This window comes from Pleurodeles waltl, unplaced genomic scaffold (genome assembly GCF_031143425.1).
Source record: "Pleurodeles waltl isolate 20211129_DDA unplaced genomic scaffold, aPleWal1.hap1.20221129 scaffold_247, whole genome shotgun sequence".
In the NCBI taxonomy this organism is placed as follows: Eukaryota; Metazoa; Chordata; class Amphibia; order Caudata; family Salamandridae; genus Pleurodeles; species Pleurodeles waltl.
In genome coordinates, this window is record NW_027149953.1 from 35,685 (window position 1) to 52,870 (window position 17,186).

At 43.5% G+C, this 17,186-nt stretch overlaps 11 non-coding genes across 11 annotated transcripts; 4 read left to right on the plus strand and 7 right to left on the minus strand.

The window, feature by feature from the left end:
• The first annotated feature begins 601 nt into the window (after positions 1 to 601).
• On the plus strand, positions 602 to 674 carry TRNAM-CAU (transfer RNA methionine (anticodon CAU)). The gene has a single exon. It is a non-coding gene; the product is annotated as a tRNA-Met (tRNA).
• Positions 675 to 1,991: 1,317 nt separating this feature from the next.
• Positions 1,992 to 2,063, minus strand: TRNAA-AGC (transfer RNA alanine (anticodon AGC)). The gene has a single exon. It is a non-coding gene; the product is annotated as a tRNA-Ala (tRNA).
• Positions 2,064 to 4,129: 2,066 nt separating this feature from the next.
• Positions 4,130 to 4,201, minus strand: TRNAA-AGC (transfer RNA alanine (anticodon AGC)). The gene has a single exon. It is a non-coding gene; the product is annotated as a tRNA-Ala (tRNA).
• A 2,064-nt stretch (positions 4,202 to 6,265) lies between these two features.
• TRNAA-AGC (transfer RNA alanine (anticodon AGC)) lies at positions 6,266 to 6,337 on the minus strand. Its single transcript has one exon. It is a non-coding gene; the product is annotated as a tRNA-Ala (tRNA).
• A 2,064-nt stretch (positions 6,338 to 8,401) lies between these two features.
• TRNAA-AGC (transfer RNA alanine (anticodon AGC)) lies at positions 8,402 to 8,473 on the minus strand. Its single transcript has one exon. It is a non-coding gene; the product is annotated as a tRNA-Ala (tRNA).
• Positions 8,474 to 9,147: 674 nt separating this feature from the next.
• On the plus strand, positions 9,148 to 9,220 carry TRNAM-CAU (transfer RNA methionine (anticodon CAU)). The gene has a single exon. It is a non-coding gene; the product is annotated as a tRNA-Met (tRNA).
• A 2,063-nt stretch (positions 9,221 to 11,283) lies between these two features.
• On the plus strand, positions 11,284 to 11,356 carry TRNAM-CAU (transfer RNA methionine (anticodon CAU)). The gene has a single exon. It is a non-coding gene; the product is annotated as a tRNA-Met (tRNA).
• Positions 11,357 to 12,673: 1,317 nt separating this feature from the next.
• TRNAA-AGC (transfer RNA alanine (anticodon AGC)) lies at positions 12,674 to 12,745 on the minus strand. Its single transcript has one exon. It is a non-coding gene; the product is annotated as a tRNA-Ala (tRNA).
• Positions 12,746 to 13,419: 674 nt separating this feature from the next.
• On the plus strand, positions 13,420 to 13,492 carry TRNAM-CAU (transfer RNA methionine (anticodon CAU)). Its single transcript has one exon. It is a non-coding gene; the product is annotated as a tRNA-Met (tRNA).
• Positions 13,493 to 14,809: 1,317 nt separating this feature from the next.
• TRNAA-AGC (transfer RNA alanine (anticodon AGC)) lies at positions 14,810 to 14,881 on the minus strand. Its single transcript has one exon. It is a non-coding gene; the product is annotated as a tRNA-Ala (tRNA).
• Positions 14,882 to 16,947: 2,066 nt separating this feature from the next.
• Positions 16,948 to 17,019, minus strand: TRNAA-AGC (transfer RNA alanine (anticodon AGC)). The gene has a single exon. It is a non-coding gene; the product is annotated as a tRNA-Ala (tRNA).
• Positions 17,020 to 17,186: the final 167 nt, after the last annotated feature.

Here is a 17,186-nt window from a genome sequence, read left to right on the forward strand (position 1 = left end):
GACACTGGAATGGGAAGCGTCAGGTGTGGAATTCCATATGATTTACAGCTGGATTTTCTAGCACCGTTTTTTATGGAATAAGGTTGACTCTAGAATGAATAATTCCCCACACACAACAGCTAGATGCAATCGAAAAAAGCCAGAGTATTCAAGGCAACTGGTTCAGGATACATCAAAGAAGGATATGGTTGAGTGCTGTTTCCACATCTTGTGAGATGACTTAAGGTACCCCTGCTCTTTTTGCAGGACACACAGCTATGTTACATTAGCATGTAAAGTGTTGAGATCTAGATGCATCTACGGCTAGGGGCGGCATGTTAATTCTGGGTTTTAGTCCATTTCATTCTCAGTTATGAGGAGGAAAAAATGGCACGATCTTTCTTAGAGAGGTGAATGGTATGCCCTGATTTCTTTTGCATGGCTAAATGTATGGGGTGTGGGTTTAAGCACTGGGAAAGAGCAGTCTTCTGACCATTATAACTGCAGACGATTTTAATCCAGCGAGGCAACCGAAGTGTATTGATATTCCAACATGAGAACAGCATTTTTGCTACCTTCCCTCTTCATGGTGTGTAGACGCATTTGTTAGCGGTTTCAAGCAGCCTTCTTAGCGCAGTAGGCAGCGCGTCAGTCTCATAATCTGAAGGTCCTGAGTTCGATCCTCAGAGAGAGCATTGCAGTGTTTCTTTTGTCAAGAGAAACATCTCAGATTTTCTCCAAATCTGTAAACTATTCCTCCACATTGCATCTTGCTCAGTTTTAAGGAGTTGGTGTCTTTGTAGATTCCCTCTTTCATATCCATGGCCACTCATTGTAGGTGAGTTTTAGCTGGTTCGGCTGCCGAAACATCTACCTTGGTACAATGAAACTGGAAGTCTTCCAAGTGCCTTCATATATTTAGTCAAGGCTTTGGAATGAATTCTGATCTGCAGGTCCTTGTTTATTTCTCTTCCAACATCCCTCAGAAATGACTATGTGGTCAATTTCATTGGAAAGCAGAAGAAGTCTACCCTTCTGTCCTAGCATTTATTTGGAGCTAGGGAAATGTTTCTCAATCAGAGGGGCACATAATGTTTTAACAAGAGAGAAAGCAGCTATGGAAAACAAAAAAGGGGAAACTCCTCCGAGCCGGATTTGAACCAGCGACCTAAGGATTTCTGTTTCTCCACTACAGTCCTCCGCTCTCCCAACTGAGCTATCGGAGGATTGGGCAGTACAGCTTTCCATGCTGCATTCATCTTTCTTTCAATAATGGTTGCGGCGGGAGTGGGCTGGGAGTACTGCAGTCTAATCTTGAAAATCATGAATATGACCTGCAGCTTGCTCTACAAATTGCCACTTCCTAGAGTGCATTCTCAGCTACATCTTATCACCATAAAGGGGGACTGCTTACCTACCTGAATGTGCTGTGCTGGCGTGAAGGAAAGCAGGGGACCTAGAATTAGAAATCCTACAGAAAGGAGTTTTCCTGAAAGGGCATGGGGCCGAGGAATCCACAGCCCTTTGGAAGCATTTCTGGCAAAAGGATGACAGCATGGGAACATGAAGGAAAGGACAGAAAGTTAGGAGAGTCATTACTCCGTACGGAGCATGAAGAACATGCATTTTTAATGCTTCTGTGAAAGGAACTGGAAAAGCAAAACCAGTAGATTAATGGACCATTCAGAAGGGATTAGGATGAAGAAAACATTTTGTTTTTCTTAAACCTTCTGGTAAGAGTCTCTGGTTTAGAGGAAGAATTCAAATAAATGACCAAGACAGCTGTGCCCGTTTTCTATACTAAGAATGCCAAGATAAATCACCACTTTGGTTTCTTATGGAAGCAAGATTATTTTTTTCTATAAACACGGGAAATGAGATAGCCCCATTTCAAAAGGTTTTGCAAGGCGAAGAAAGTGGGGTTCTGGCACCAGCTGCATGACATCTCACTTCCTTACTCATGATGCCAGCCTAGCTATCTGTCAAAAGGCAAGATTAGCATGGCGAAAAGCTGGAGATGCCGGGGATTGAACCCGGGGCCTCATACATGCTAAGCATGCGCTCTACCACTGAGCTACATCCCCACATCCTGTAGAGGGAGACCTTGCTCCACGCATGGAAACCTGGAATTCTATTGAATGTACATTCACCACATAGGACACTGGAATGGGAAGCGTCAGGTGTGGAATTCCATATGATTTACAGCTGGATTTTCTAGCACCGTTTTTTATGGAATAAGGTTGACTCTAGAATGAATAATTCCCCACACACAACAGCTAGATGCAATCGAAAAAAGCCAGAGTATTCAAGGCAACTGGTTCAGGATACATCAAAGAAGGATATGGTTGAGTGCTGTTTCCACATCTTGTGAGATGACTTAAGGTACCCCTGCTCTTTTTGCAGGACACACAGCTATGTTACATTAGCATGTAAAGTGTTGAGATCTAGATGCATCTACGGCTAGGGGCGGCATGTTAATTCTGGGTTTTAGTCCATTTCATTCTCAGTTATGAGGAGGAAAAAATGGCACGATCTTTCTTAGAGAGGTGAATGGTATGCCCTGATTTCTTTTGCATGGCTAAATGTATGGGGTGTGGGTTTAAGCACTGGGAAAGAGCAGTCTTCTGACCATTATAACTGCAGACGATTTTAATCCAGCGAGGCAACCGAAGTGTATTGATATTCCAACATGAGAACAGCATTTTTGCTACCTTCCCTCTTCATGGTGTGTAGACGCATTTGTTAGCGGTTTCAAGCAGCCTTCTTAGCGCAGTAGGCAGCGCGTCAGTCTCATAATCTGAAGGTCCTGAGTTCCATCCTCAGAGAGGGCATTGCAGTGTTTCTTTTGTCAAGAGAAACATCTCAGATTTTCTCCAAATCTGTAAGCTATTACTCCACATCGCATCTTGCTCAGTTTTAAGGAGTTGGTGTCTTTCTAGATTCCCTCTTTCATATCCATGGCCACTCTCATTGTAGGTGAGTTTTAGCTGGGTCGGCTGCCGAAACATCTACCTTGGTACAATGAAACTGGAAGTCTTCCAAGTGCCTTCATATATTTAGTCAAGGCTTTGGAATGAATTCTGATCTGCAGGTCCTTGTTTACTTCTCTTCCAACATCCCTCAGAAATGACTATGTGGTCAATTTCATTGGAAAGCAGAAGAAGTCTACCCTTCTGTCCTAGCATTTATTTGGAGCTAGGGAAATGTTTCTCAATCAGAGGGGCACATAATGTTTTAACAAGAGGTAAAGCAGCTATGGAAAACAAAAAAGGGGAAACTCCTCCAAGCTGGATTTGAACCAGCGACCTAAGGATTTCTGTTTCTCCACTACAGTCCTCCGCTCTCCCAACTGAGCTATCGGAGGATTGGGCAGTACAGCTTTCCATGCTGCATTCATCTTTCTTTCAATAATGGTTGCGGCGGGAGTGGGGTGGGAGTACTGCAGTCTAATCTTGAAAATCATGAATATGACCTGCAGCTTGCTCTACAAATTGCCACTTCCTAGAGTGCATTCTCAGCTACATCTTATCACCATAAAGGGGGATTGCTTACCTACCTAAATGTGCTGTGCTGGCGTGAAGGAAAGCAGGGGACCTAGAATTAGAAATCCTACAGAAAGGAGTTTTCCTGAAAGGGCATGGGGCCGAAGAATCCACAGCCCTTTGGAGGCATTTCTGGCAAAAGGATGACAGCATGGGAACATGAAGGAAAGGACAGAAAGTTAGGAGAGTCATTACTCCGTACGGAGCATGAAGAACATGCATTTTTAATGCTTCTGTGAAAGGAACTGGAAAAGCAAAACCAGTAGATTAATGGACCATTCAGAAGTGATTAGGATGAAGAAAACATTCAGTTTTTCTTAAACCTTCTGGTAAGAGTCTCGGGTTTAGAGGAAGAATTCAAATAAATGACCAAGACAGCTGTGCCCGTTTTCTATACTAAGAATGCCAAGATAAATCACCACTTTGGTTTCTTATGGAAGCAAGATTATTTTTTTCTATAAACACGGGAAATGAGATGGCCCCATTTCAAAAGGTTTTGCAAGGCAAAGAAAGTGGGGTTCTGGCACCAGCTGCATGACATCTCACTTCCTTACTCATGATGCCAGCCTAGCTATCTGTCAAAAGGCAAGATTAGCATGGCGAAAAGCTGGAGATGCCGGGGATTGAACCCGGGGCCTCATACATGCTAAGCATGCGCTCTACCACTGAGCTACATCCCCACATCCTGTAGAGGGAGACCTTGCTCCACGCATGGAAACCTGGAATTCTATTGAATGTACATTCACCACATAGGACACTGGAATGGGAAGCGTCAGGTGTGGAATTCCATATGATTTACAGCTGGATTTTCTAGCACCGTTTTTTATGGAATAAGGTTGACTCTAGAATGAATAATTCCCCACACACAACAGCTAGATGCAATCGAAAAAAGCCAGAGTATTCAAGGCAACTGGTTCAGGATACATCAAAGAAGGATATGGTTGAGTGCTGTTTCCACATCTTGTGAGATGACTTAAGGTACCCCTGCTCTTTTTGCAGGACACACAGCTATGTTACATTAGCATGTAAAGTGTTGAGATCTAGATGCATCTACGGCTAGGGGCGGCATGTTAATTCTGGGTTTTAGTCCATTTCATTCTCAGTTATGAGGAGGAAAAAATGGCACGATCTTTCTTAGAGAGGTGAATGGTATGCCCTGATTTCTTTTGCATGGCTAAATGTATGGGGTGTGGGTTTAAGCACTGGGAAAGAGCAGTCTTCTGACCATTATAACTGCAGACGATTTTAATCCAGCGAGGCAACCGAAGTGTATTGATATTCCAACATGAGAACAGCATTTTTGCTACCTTCCCTCTTCATGGTGTGTAGACGCATTTGTTAGCGGTTTCAAGCAGCCTTCTTAGCGCAGTAGGCAGCGTGTCAGTCTCATAATCTGAAGGTCCTGAGTTCGATCCTCTGAGAGGGCATTGCAGTGTTTCTTTTGTCAAGAGAAACATCTCAGATTTTCTCCAAATCTGTAAACTATTCCTCCACATTGCATCTTGCTCAGTTTTAAGGAGTTGGTGTCTTTGTAGATTCCCTCTTTCATATCCATGGCCACTCATTGTAGGTGAGTTTTAGCTGGTTCGGCTGCCGAAACATCTACCTTGGTACAATGAAACTGGAAGTCTTCCAAGTGCCTTCATATATTTAGTCAAGGCTTTGGAATGAATTCTGATCTGCAGGTCCTTGTTTATTTCTCTTCCAACATCCCTCAGAAATGACTATGTGGTCAATTTCATTGGAAAGCAGAAGAAGTCTACCCTTCTGTCCTAGCATTTATTTGGAGCTAGGGAAATGTTTCTCAATCAGAGGGGCACATAATGTTTTAACAAGAGAGAAAGCAGCTATGGAAAACAAAAAAGGGGAAACTCCTCCGAGCCGGATTTGAACCAGCGACCTAAGGATTTCTGTTTCTCCACTACAGTCCTCCGCTCTCCCAACTGAGCTATCGGAGGATTGGGCAGTACAGCTTTCCATGCTGCATTCATCTTTCTTTCAATAATGGTTGCGGCGGGAGTGGGCTGGGAGTACTGCAGTCTAATCTTGAAAATCATGAATATGACCTGCAGCTTGCTCTACAAATTGCCACTTCCTAGAGTGCATTCTCAGCTACATCTTATCACCATAAAGGGGGACTGCTTACCTACCTGAATGTGCTGTGCTGGCGTGAAGGAAAGCAGGGGACCTAGAATTAGAAATCCTACAGAAAGGAGTTTTCCTGAAAGGGCATGGGGCCGAGGAATCCACAGCCCTTTGGAAGCATTTCTGGCAAAAGGATGACAGCATGGGAACATGAAGGAAAGGACAGAAAGTTAGGAGAGTCATTACTCCGTACGGAGCATGAAGAACATGCATTTTTAATGCTTCTGTGAAAGGAACTGGAAAAGCAAAACCAGTAGATTAATGGACCATTCAGAAGGGATTAGGATGAAGAAAACATTTTGTTTTTCTTAAACCTTCTGGTAAGAGTCTCTGGTTTAGAGGAAGAATTCAAATAAATGACCAAGACAGCTGTGCCCGTTTTCTATACTAAGAATGCCAAGATAAATCACCACTTTGGTTTCTTATGGAAGCAAGATTATTTTTTTCTATAAACACGGGAAATGAGATAGCCCCATTTCAAAAGGTTTTGCAAGGCAAAGAAAGTGGGGTTCTGGCACCAGCTGCATGACATCTCACTTCCTTACTCATGATGCCAGCCTAGCTATCTGTCAAAAGGCAAGATTAGCATGGCGAAAAGCTGGAGATGCCGGGGATTGAACCCGGGGCCTCATACATGCTAAGCATGCGCTCTACCACTGAGCTACATCCCCACATCCTGTAGAGGGAGACCTTGCTCCACGCATGGAAACCTGGAATTCTATTGAATGTACATTCACCACATAGGACACTGGAATGGGAAGCGTCAGGTGTGGAATTCCATATGATTTACAGCTGGATTTTCTAGCACCGTTTTTTATGGAATAAGGTTGACTCTAGAATGAATAATTCCCCACACACAACAGCTAGATGCAATCGAAAAAAGCCAGAGTATTCAAGGCAACTGGTTCAGGATACATCAAAGAAGGATATGGTTGAGTGCTGTTTCCACATCTTGTGAGATGACTTAAGGTACCCCTGCTCTTTTTGCAGGACACACAGCTATGTTACATTAGCATGTAAAGTGTTGAGATCTAGATGCATCTACGGCTAGGGGCGGCATGTTAATTCTGGGTTTTAGTCCATTTCATTCTCAGTTATGAGGAGGAAAAAATGGCACGATCTTTCTTAGAGAGGTGAATGGTATGCCCTGATTTCTTTTGCATGGCTAAATGTATGGGGTGTGGGTTTAAGCACTGGGAAAGAGCAGTCTTCTGACCATTATAACTGCAGACGATTTTAATCCAGCGAGGCAACCGAAGTGTATTGATATTCCAACATGAGAACAGCATTTTTGCTACCTTCCCTCTTCATGGTGTGTAGACGCATTTGTTAGCGGTTTCAAGCAGCCTTCTTAGCGCAGTAGGCAGCGTGTCAGTCTCATAATCTGAAGGTCCTGAGTTCGATCCTCTGAGAGGGCATTGCAGTGTTTCTTTTGTCAAGAGAAACATCTCAGATTTTCTCCAAATCTGTAAACTATTCCTCCACATTGCATCTTGCTCAGTTTTAAGGAGTTGGTGTCTTTGTAGATTCCCTCTTTCATATCCATGGCCACTCATTGTAGGTGAGTTTTAGCTGGTTCGGCTGCCGAAACATCTACCTTGGTACAATGAAACTGGAAGTCTTCCAAGTGCCTTCATATATTTAGTCAAGGCTTTGGAATGAATTCTGATCTGCAGGTCCTTGTTTATTTCTCTTCCAACATCCCTCAGAAATGACTATGTGGTCAATTTCATTGGAAAGCAGAAGAAGTCTACCCTTCTGTCCTAGCATTTATTTGGAGCTAGGGAAATGTTTCTCAATCAGAGGGGCACATAATGTTTTAACAAGAGAGAAAGCAGCTATGGAAAACAAAAAAGGGGAAACTCCTCCGAGCCGGATTTGAACCAGCGACCTAAGGATTTCTGTTTCTCCACTACAGTCCTCCGCTCTCCCAACTGAGCTATCGGAGGATTGGGCAGTACAGCTTTCCATGCTGCATTCATCTTTCTTTCAATAATGGTTGCGGCGGGAGTGGGCTGGGAGTACTGCAGTCTAATCTTGAAAATCATGAATATGACCTGCAGCTTGCTCTACAAATTGCCACTTCCTAGAGTGCATTCTCAGCTACATCTTATCACCATAAAGGGGGACTGCTTACCTACCTGAATGTGCTGTGCTGGCGTGAAGGAAAGCAGGGGACCTAGAATTAGAAATCCTACAGAAAGGAGTTTTCCTGAAAGGGCATGGGGCCGAGGAATCCACAGCCCTTTGGAAGCATTTCTGGCAAAAGGATGACAGCATGGGAACATGAAGGAAAGGACAGAAAGTTAGGAGAGTCATTACTCCGTACGGAGCATGAAGAACATGCATTTTTAATGCTTCTGTGAAAGGAACTGGAAAAGCAAAACCAGTAGATTAATGGACCATTCAGAAGGGATTAGGATGAAGAAAACATTTTGTTTTTCTTAAACCTTCTGGTAAGAGTCTCTGGTTTAGAGGAAGAATTCAAATAAATGACCAAGACAGCTGTGCCCGTTTTCTATACTAAGAATGCCAAGATAAATCACCACTTTGGTTTCTTATGGAAGCAAGATTATTTTTTTCTATAAACACGGGAAATGAGATAGCCCCATTTCAAAAGGTTTTGCAAGGCAAAGAAAGTGGGGTTCTGGCACCAGCTGCATGACATCTCACTTCCTTACTCATGATGCCAGCCTAGCTATCTGTCAAAAGGCAAGATTAGCATGGCGAAAAGCTGGAGATGCCGGGGATTGAACCCGGGGCCTCATACATGCTAAGCATGCGCTCTACCACTGAGCTACATCCCCACATCCTGTAGAGGGAGACCTTGCTCCACGCATGGAAACCTGGAATTCTATTGAATGTACATTCACCACATAGGACACTGGAATGGGAAGCGTCAGGTGTGGAATTCCATATGATTTACAGCTGGATTTTCTAGCACCGTTTTTTATGGAATAAGGTTGACTCTAGAATGAATAATTCCCCACACACAACAGCTAGATGCAATCGAAAAAAGCCAGAGTATTCAAGGCAACTGGTTCAGGATACATCAAAGAAGGATATGGTTGAGTGCTGTTTCCACATCTTGTGAGATGACTTAAGGTACCCCTGCTCTTTTTGCAGGACACACAGCTATGTTACATTAGCATGTAAAGTGTTGAGATCTAGATGCATCTACGGCTAGGGGCGGCATGTTAATTCTGGGTTTTAGTCCATTTCATTCTCAGTTATGAGGAGGAAAAAATGGCACGATCTTTCTTAGAGAGGTGAATGGTATGCCCTGATTTCTTTTGCATGGCTAAATGTATGGGGTGTGGGTTTAAGCACTGGGAAAGAGCAGTCTTCTGACCATTATAACTGCAGACGATTTTAATCCAGCGAGGCAACCGAAGTGTATTGATATTCCAACATGAGAACAGCATTTTTGCTACCTTCCCTCTTCATGGTGTGTAGACGCATTTGTTAGCGGTTTCAAGCAGCCTTCTTAGCGCAGTAGGCAGCGCGTCAGTCTCATAATCTGAAGGTCCTGAGTTCGATCCTCTGAGAGGGCATTGCAGTGTTTCTTTTGTCAAGAGAAACATCTCAGATTTTCTCCAAATCTGTAAACTATTCCTCCACATTGCATCTTGCTCAGTTTTAAGGAGTTGGTGTCTTTGTAGATTCCCTCTTTCATATCCATGGCCACTCATTGTAGGTGAGTTTTAGCTGGTTCGGCTGCCGAAACATCTACCTTGGTACAATGAAACTGGAAGTCTTCCAAGTGCCTTCATATATTTAGTCAAGGCTTTGGAATGAATTCTGATCTGCAGGTCCTTGTTTATTTCTCTTCCAACATCCCTCAGAAATGACTATGTGGTCAATTTCATTGGAAAGCAGAAGAAGTCTACCCTTCTGTCCTAGCATTTATTTGGAGCTAGGGAAATGTTTCTCAATCAGAGGGGCACATAATGTTTTAACAAGAGAGAAAGCAGCTATGGAAAACAAAAAAGGGGAAACTCCTCCGAGCCGGATTTGAACCAGCGACCTAAGGATTTCTGTTTCTCCACTACAGTCCTCCGCTCTCCCAACTGAGCTATCGGAGGATTGGGCAGTACAGCTTTCCATGCTGCATTCATCTTTCTTTCAATAATGGTTGCGGCGGGAGTGGGCTGGGAGTACTGCAGTCTAATCTTGAAAATCATGAATATGACCTGCAGCTTGCTCTACAAATTGCCACTTCCTAGAGTGCATTCTCAGCTACATCTTATCACCATAAAGGGGGACTGCTTACCTACCTGAATGTGCTGTGCTGGCGTGAAGGAAAGCAGGGGACCTAGAATTAGAAATCCTACAGAAAGGAGTTTTCCTGAAAGGGCATGGGGCCGAGGAATCCACAGCCCTTTGGAAGCATTTCTGGCAAAAGGATGACAGCATGGGAACATGAAGGAAAGGACAGAAAGTTAGGAGAGTCATTACTCCGTACGGAGCATGAAGAACATGCATTTTTAATGCTTCTGTGAAAGGAACTGGAAAAGCAAAACCAGTAGATTAATGGACCATTCAGAAGGGATTAGGATGAAGAAAACATTTTGTTTTTCTTATACCTTCTGGTAAGAGTCTCTGGTTTAGAGGAAGAATTCAAATAAATGACCAAGACAGCTGTGCCCGTTTTCTATACTAAGAATGCCAAGATAAATCACCACTTTGGTTTCTTATGGAAGCAAGATTATTTTTTTCTATAAACACGGGAAATGAGATAGCCCCATTTCAAAAGGTTTTGCAAGGCAAAGAAAGTGGGGTTCTGGCACCAGCTGCATGACATCTCACTTCCTTACTCATGATGCCAGCCTAGCTATCTGTCAAAAGGCAAGATTAGCATGGCGAAAAGCTGGAGATGCCGGGGATTGAACCGGGGGCCTCATACATGCTAAGCATGCGCTCTACCACTGAGCTACATCCCCACATCCTGTAGAGGGAGACCTTGCTCCACGCATGGAAACCTGGAATTCTATTGAATGTACATTCACCACATAGGACACTGGAATGGGAAGCGTCAGGTGTGGAATTCCATATGATTTACAGCTGGATTTTCTAGCACCGTTTTTTATGGAATAAGGTTGACTCTAGAATGAATAATTCCCCACACACAACAGCTAGATGCAATCGAAAAAAGCCAGAGTATTCAAGGCAACTGGTTCAGGATACATCAAAGAAGGATATGGTTGAGTGCTGTTTCCACATCTTGTGAGATGACTTAAGGTACCCCTGCTCTTTTTGCAGGACACACAGCTATGTTACATTAGCATGTAAAGTGTTGAGATCTAGATGCATCTACGGCTAGGGGCGGCATGTTAATTCTGGGTTTTAGTCCATTTCATTCTCAGTTATGAGGAGGAAAAAATGGCACGATCTTTCTTAGAGAGGTGAATGGTATGCCCTGATTTCTTTTGCATGGCTAAATGTATGGGGTGTGGGTTTAAGCACTGGGAAAGAGCAGTCTTCTGACCATTATAACTGCAGACGATTTTAATCCAGCGAGGCAACCGAAGTGTATTGATATTCCAACATGAGAACAGCATTTTTGCTACCTTCCCTCTTCATGGTGTGTAGACGCATTTGTTAGCGGTTTCAAGCAGCCTTCTTAGCGCAGTAGGCAGCGCGTCAGTCTCATAATCTGAAGGTCCTGAGTTCGATCCTCAGAGAGGGCATTGCAGTGTTTCTTTTGTCAAGAGAAACATCTCAGATTTTCTCCAAATCTGTAAACTATTCCTCCACATTGCATCTTGCTCAGTTTTAAGGAGTTGGTGTCTTTGTAGATTCCCTCTTTCATATCCATGGCCACTCATTGTAGGTGAGTTTTAGCTGGTTCGGCTGCCGAAACATCTACCTTGGTACAATGAAACTGGAAGTCTTCCAAGTGCCTTCATATATTTAGTCAAGGCTTTGGAATGAATTCTGATCTGCAGGTCCTTGTTTATTTCTCTTCCAACATCCCTCAGAAATGACTATGTGGTCAATTTCATTGGAAAGCAGAAGAAGTCTACCCTTCTGTCCTAGCATTTATTTGGAGCTAGGGAAATGTTTCTCAATCAGAGGGGCACATGATGTTTTAACAAGAGAGAAAGCAGCTATGGAAAACAAAAAAGGGGAAACTCCTCCGAGCCGGATTTGAACCAGCGACCTAAGGATTTCTGTTTCTCCACTACAGTCCTCCGCTCTCCCAACTGAGCTATCGGAGGATTGGGCAGTACAGCTTTCCATGCTGCATTCATCTTTCTTTCAATAATGCTTGCGGCGGGAGTGGGCTGGGAGTACTGCAGTCTAATCTTGAAAATCATGAAAATGACCTGCAGCTTGCTCTACAAATTGCCACTTCCTAGAGTGCATTCTCAGCTACATCTTATCACCATAAAGGGGGACTGCTTACCTACCTGAATGTGCTGTGCTGGCGTGAAGGAAAGCAGGGGACCTAGAATTAGAAATCCTACAGAAAGGAGTTTTCCTGAAAGGGCATGGGGCCGAGGAATCCACAGCCCTTTGGAAGCATTTCTGGCAAAAGGATGACAGCATGGGAACATGAAGGAAAGGACAGAAAGTTAGGAGAGTCATTACTCCGTACGGAGCATGAAGAACATGCATTTTTAATGCTTCTGTGAAAGGAACTGGAAAAGCAAAACCAGTAGATTAATGGACCATTCAGAAGGGATTAGGATGAAGAAAACATTTTGTTTTTCTTAAACCTTCTGGTAAGAGTCTCTGGTTTAGAGGAAGAATTCAAATAAATGACCAAGACAGCTGTGCCCGTTTTCTATACTAAGAATGCCAAGATAAATCACCACTTTGGTTTCTTATGGAAGCAAGATTATTTTTTTCTATAAACACGGGAAATGAGATAGCCCCATTTCAAAAGGTTTTGCAAGGCGAAGAAAGTGGGGTTCTGGCACCAGCTGCATGACATCTCACTTCCTTACTCATGATGCCAGCCTAGCTATCTGTCAAAAGGCAAGATTAGCATGGCGAAAAGCTGGAGATGCCGGGGATTGAACCCGGGGCCTCATACATGCTAAGCATGCGCTCTACCACTGAGCTACATCCCCACATCCTGTAGAGGGAGACCTTGCTCCACGCATGGAAACCTGGAATTCTATTGAATGTACATTCACCACATAGGACACTGGAATGGGAAGCGTCAGGTGTGGAATTCCATATGATTTACAGCTGGATTTTCTAGCACCGTTTTTTATGGAATAAGGTTGACTCTAGAATGAATAATTCCCCACACACAACAGCTAGATGCAATCGAAAAAAGCCAGAGTATTCAAGGCAACTGGTTCAGGATACATCAAAGAAGGATATGGTTGAGTGCTGTTTCCACATCTTGTGAGATGACTTAAGGTACCCCTGCTCTTTTTGCAGGACACACAGCTATGTTACATTAGCATGTAAAGTGTTGAGATCTAGATGCATCTACGGCTAGGGGCGGCATGTTAATTCTGGGTTTTAGTCCATTTCATTCTCAGTTATGAGGAGGAAAAAATGGCACGATCTTTCTTAGAGAGGTGAATGGTATGCCCTGATTTCTTTTGCATGGCTAAATGTATGGGGTGTGGGTTTAAGCACTGGGAAAGAGCAGTCTTCTGACCATTATAACTGCAGACGATTTTAATCCAGCGAGGCAACCGAAGTGTATTGATATTCCAACATGAGAACAGCATTTTTGCTACCTTCCCTCTTCATGGTGTGTAGACGCATTTGTTAGCGGTTTCAAGCAGCCTTCTTAGCGCAGTAGGCAGCGCGTCAGTCTCATAATCTGAAGGTCCTGAGTTCGATCCTCAGAGAGAGCATTGCAGTGTTTCTTTTGTCAAGAGAAACATCTCAGATTTTCTCCAAATCTGTAAACTATTCCTCCACATTGCATCTTGCTCAGTTTTAAGGAGTTGGTGTCTTTGTAGATTCCCTCTTTCATATCCATGGCCACTCATTGTAGGTGAGTTTTAGCTGGTTCGGCTGCCGAAACATCTACCTTGGTACAATGAAACTGGAAGTCTTCCAAGTGCCTTCATATATTTAGTCAAGGCTTTGGAATGAATTCTGATCTGCAGGTCCTTGTTTATTTCTCTTCCAACATCCCTCAGAAATGACTATGTGGTCAATTTCATTGGAAAGCAGAAGAAGTCTACCCTTCTGTCCTAGCATTTATTTGGAGCTAGGGAAATGTTTCTCAATCAGAGGGGCACATAATGTTTTAACAAGAGAGAAAGCAGCTATGGAAAACAAAAAAGGGGAAACTCCTCCGAGCCGGATTTGAACCAGCGACCTAAGGATTTCTGTTTCTCCACTACAGTCCTCCGCTCTCCCAACTGAGCTATCGGAGGATTGGGCAGTACAGCTTTCCATGCTGCATTCATCTTTCTTTCAATAATGGTTGCGGCGGGAGTGGGCTGGGAGTACTGCAGTCTAATCTTGAAAATCATGAATATGACCTGCAGCTTGCTCTACAAATTGCCACTTCCTAGAGTGCATTCTCAGCTACATCTTATCACCATAAAGGGGGACTGCTTACCTACCTGAATGTGCTGTGCTGGCGTGAAGGAAAGCAGGGGACCTAGAATTAGAAATCCTACAGAAAGGAGTTTTCCTGAAAGGGCATGGGGCCGAGGAATCCACAGCCCTTTGGAAGCATTTCTGGCAAAAGGATGACAGCATGGGAACATGAAGGAAAGGACAGAAAGTTAGGAGAGTCATTACTCCGTACGGAGCATGAAGAACATGCATTTTTAATGCTTCTGTGAAAGGAACTGGAAAAGCAAAACCAGTAGATTAATGGACCATTCAGAAGGGATTAGGATGAAGAAAACATTTTGTTTTTCTTATACCTTCTGGTAAGAGTCTCTGGTTTAGAGGAAGAATTCAAATAAATGACCAAGACAGCTGTGCCCGTTTTCTATACTAAGAATGCCAAGATAAATCACCACTTTGGTTTCTTATGGAAGCAAGATTATTTTTTTCTATAAACACGGGAAATGAGATAGCCCCATTTCAAAAGGTTTTGCAAGGCGAAGAAAGTGGGGTTCTGGCACCAGCTGCATGACATCTCACTTCCTTACTCATGATGCCAGCCTAGCTATCTGTCAAAAGGCAAGATTAGCATGGCGAAAAGCTGGAGATGCCGGGGATTGAACCCGGGGCCTCATACATGCTAAGCATGCGCTCTACCACTGAGCTACATCCCCACATCCTGTAGAGGGAGACCTTGCTCCACGCATGGAAACCTGGAATTCTATTGAATGTACATTCACCACATAGGACACTGGAATGGGAAGCGTCAGGTGTGGAATTCCATATGATTTACAGCTGGATTTTCTAGCACCGTTTTTTATGGAATAAGGTTGACTCTAGAATGAATAATTCCCCACACACAACAGCTAGATGCAATCGAAAAAAGCCAGAGTATTCAAGGCAACTGGTTCAGGATACATCAAAGAAGGATATGGTTGAGTGCTGTTTCCACATCTTGTGAGATGACTTAAGGTACCCCTGCTCTTTTTGCAGGACACACAGCTATGTTACATTAGCATGTAAAGTGTTGAGATCTAGATGCATCTACGGCTAGGGGCGGCATGTTAATTCTGGGTTTTAGTCCATTTCATTCTCAGTTATGAGGAGGAAAAAATGGCACGATCTTTCTTAGAGAGGTGAATGGTATGCCCTGATTTCTTTTGCATGGCTAAATGTATGGGGTGTGGGTTTAAGCACTGGGAAAGAGCAGTCTTCTGACCATTATAACTGCAGACGATTTTAATCCAGCGAGGCAACCGAAGTGTATTGATATTCCAACATGAGAACAGCATTTTTGCTACCTTCCCTCTTCATGGTGTGTAGACGCATTTGTTAGCGGTTTCAAGCAGCCTTCTTAGCGCAGTAGGCAGCGCGTCAGTCTCATAATCTGAAGGTCCTGAGTTCCATCCTCAGAGAGGGCATTGCAGTGTTTCTTTTGTCAAGAGAAACATCTCAGATTTTCTCCAAATCTGTAAGCTATTACTCCACATCGCATCTTGCTCAGTTTTAAGGAGTTGGTGTCTTTCTAGATTCCCTCTTTCATATCCATGGCCACTCTCATTGTAGGTGAGTTTTAGCTGGGTCGGCTGCCGAAACATCTACCTTGGTACAATGAAACTGGAAGTCTTCCAAGTGCCTTCATATATTTAGTCAAGGCTTTGGAATGAATTCTGATCTGCAGGTCCTTGTTTACTTCTCTTCCAACATCCCTCAGAAATGACTATGTGGTCAATTTCATTGGAAAGCAGAAGAAGTCTACCCTTCTGTCCTAGCATTTATTTGGAGCTAGGGAAATGTTTCTCAATCAGAGGGGCACATAATGTTTTAACAAGAGGTAAAGCAGCTATGGAAAACAAAAAAGGGGAAACTCCTCCAAGCTGGATTTGAACCAGCGACCTAAGGATTTCTGTTTCTCCACTACAGTCCTCCGCTCTCCCAACTGAGCTATCGGAGGATTGGGCAGTACAGCTTTCCATGCTGCATTCATCTTTCTTTCAATAATGGTTGCGGCGGGAGTGGGGTGGGAGTACTGCAGTCTAATCTTGAAAATCATGAATATGACCTGCAGCTTGCTCTACAAATTGCCACTTCCTAGAGTGCATTCTCAGCTACATCTTATCACCATAAAGGGGGATTGCTTACCTACCTAAATGTGCTGTGCTGGCGTGAAGGAAAGCAGGGGACCTAGAATTAGAAATCCTACAGAAAGGAGTTTTCCTGAAAGGGCATGGGGCCGAAGAATCCACAGCCCTTTGGAGGCATTTCTGGCAAAAGGATGACAGCATGGGAACATGAAGGAAAGGACAGAAAGTTAGGAGAGTCATTACTCCGTACGGAGCATGAAGAACATGCATTTTTAATGCTTCTGTGAAAGGAACTGGAAAAGCAAAACCAGTAGATTAATGGACCATTCAGAAGTGATTAGGATGAAGAAAACATTCAGTTTTTCTTAAACCTTCTGGTAAGAGTCTCGGGTTTAGAGGAAGAATTCAAATAAATGACCAAGACAGCTGTGCCCGTTTTCTATACTAAGAATGCCAAGATAAATCACCACTTTGGTTTCTTATGGAAGCAAGATTATTTTTTTCTATAAACACGGGAAATGAGATGGCCCCATTTCAAAAGGTTTTGCAAGGCAAAGAAAGTGGGGTTCTGGCACCAGCTGCATGACATCTCACTTCCTTACTCATGATGCCAGCCTAGCTATCTGTCAAAAGGCAAGATTAGCATGGCGAAAAGCTGGAGATGCCGGGGATTGAACCCGGGGCCTCATACATGCTAAGCATGCGCTCTACCACTGAGCTACATCCCCACATCCTGTAGAGGGAGACCTTGCTCCACGCATGGAAACCTGGAATTCTATTGAATGTACATTCACCACATAGGACACTGGAATGGGAAGCGTCAGGTGTGGAATTCCATATGATTTACAGCTGGATTTTCTAGCACCGTTTTTTATGGAATAAGGTTGACTCTAGA